This window comes from Diceros bicornis, chromosome 3 (assembly GCF_020826845.1).
Source record: "Diceros bicornis minor isolate mBicDic1 chromosome 3, mDicBic1.mat.cur, whole genome shotgun sequence".
NCBI lineage: Eukaryota > Metazoa > Chordata > Mammalia > Perissodactyla > Rhinocerotidae > Diceros > Diceros bicornis.
The window spans coordinates 91,304,883-91,307,034 of NC_080742.1; the positions used below are offsets into that span (position 1 = coordinate 91,304,883).

Below are 2,152 nucleotides of genomic sequence, written 5' to 3' on the forward strand. Positions count from 1 at the left end.
AGGCTGCATAAATGTCATCATTTAACTGACTTTAGGATAAGATATGTACATGTGTTCACTGCATATAGCCAAAATGTTCTTTCACTTACACCTAAATTTCAGCATCAAGTGCTGATAAAGAAATAAAGAAACTTTCAGAATAAAACTAAAAACACTGGAGATGGAACTTACATACCAGAAGATGCTAATGTATCATATTACGTTATTTTATAATATATTTTATTATCTCTAATAAATTTTATATATATATATCTTATTATCCATTTACACAAGGAGAATTTTTATCTGATTTGTATGATCACTCTGGCTTAGTTTTTACAACATATCTAAAAATAAATTATAGAAAATCCGTTCAAAGTAATACATTCTAAAAGCTCACTCTCTAACATCAGTAAATATTTTGTGCCCTGATTGCCCTACAGCTCTGACCTTCTTGTTGTGGATGTGGGCTTGTCTGTCTCTGCCACAGGAGCATGGCAGGTAACCAGACATGGATCACAGAAATGACCCTGCTGGGATTCCCGGTGGACCCAGCACTGGAGTTGGTCCTCTTTGGACTGTTCTCTCTCTTCTATAGCCTCACCCTTCTGGGGAACGGGGTCGTCCTGGGGCTTATCTGCTTAGACTCTAGTCTTCACACCCCCATGTACTTCTTCCTCTCCCACTTCGCCATCATTAACATGTCCTATGCTTCCCTCAACATCCCCAAGATGCTGGCAAACCTTGTGAACCAGAAAAGAACCATCTCCTTTGTTCCTTGCATTATGCAGACATTTTTGTATTCAGCTTTTTGCTCACACAGAGTGCCTGATTTTGGCGGTGATGTCCTATGATCAGTCTGTGGCAATCTGCAACCCCCTACATTACACTGTCATCATGAGCAGGAGAGTGTGCGTGCTCCTGGTCATCACTTCTTTGATGTTTAGCTGCCTATTGGCTCTGGTCCTTTTAATTCTCATCCTGAGGCTGCCCTTCTGTGGTCCTCACAAAATACACCACTTTTTTCTGTTAAATCATGTCAGTATTCAAACTGGCCTGTGCTGATACTAGGCTCAACCAACTTGTCATCTTTTTGGCCTGTGTGTTTATCTTAGTGGGGCCCCTCTGCTTGGTGCTGGTTTCCTACACGTGCATCTTGTTTGCCGTCCTCAGGATCCAATGTAGGGAGGGCCGCAGAAAGTCCTTCTCCACCTGCTCCTCCCACCTCTGCGTGGTCGGGCTCTTCTTTGGCAGCGCCATCGTCATGTACATGGCCCCCAAATCCCACCATCCTGAGGAGCAGCAGAAGATCCTTTCCCTGTTGTACAGTCTTTTCAACCCTATGCTGAACCCGCTGATCTACAGCCTGAGGAACATAGATGTCAAGGGTGCCCTGAGGAGAGCACTGTGGAAGGAGAAGTGAGTGTGAGAGACAGCAGAGATCGTCATAGGGGAGGGGGCTTTACTCGTTGTGAATCTGGTGGGTGGCATTTTTTGCCTTATGCTATAATAAACGCCACAGTGGAAAAGAGTATTATAGAAATAAACATATAACCAGAAATCATATAGACTTTGGAAAATAAAATAGATGAATATCTTCATTACCTTGAGTAAGCAAAGATTTTTAGAGATGATCTACCCCTACCCAGTGAGAGCTCTGTCCCTAAAATGGAGATTTAGGAAAAAGCATGTCATTGTCCCCACACCTAGTCACAAAATCATGACTCAGAGATTTTGCCTAGAGGTAAAAATAGGCCAGCCATCAAATAGCTAGTAATGTCTCCCAAAGAAGCTGACTTCATTTGCAAGAGTGTGGAGAAATTCAAGCCTAAGATTGGTCTCAAAACGGTGGAAGCTGTGTTGAAAGGCAGGTGGGAAGAGATTGTTAGATTCATTGGAGATATAGGCTAACCTGTTGGCTGGCTAATTTTCAGGAAAGAACTGGAGAAAGAAATAGCTGAGAAGGGCCCTCCAAGGGTCAGAAAGAATTTCCAACACTGACCGCTGATGGATCCCTTCACTGGAACCAAATTGGATTGGATTTTTGTCTGGAGCAATTTATGCCCAAGAGCATTGTTGAAAACAAGAGACCAATCAGCCCACAATTAAGAGAGTTTAATGGCTGAGTGTGATCAGGGAAATAGACAGGCAAAAAGAACCTTGTCAAAACCAC

The 2,152-nt window shown here is 42.8% G+C and overlaps 1 pseudogene; it reads left to right on the forward strand.

The window, feature by feature from the left end:
• Positions 1 to 473: 473 nt before the first annotated feature.
• Positions 474 to 1,402, forward strand: LOC131422531 (olfactory receptor 2A14-like; annotated as a pseudogene).
• Positions 1,403 to 2,152: the final 750 nt, after the last annotated feature.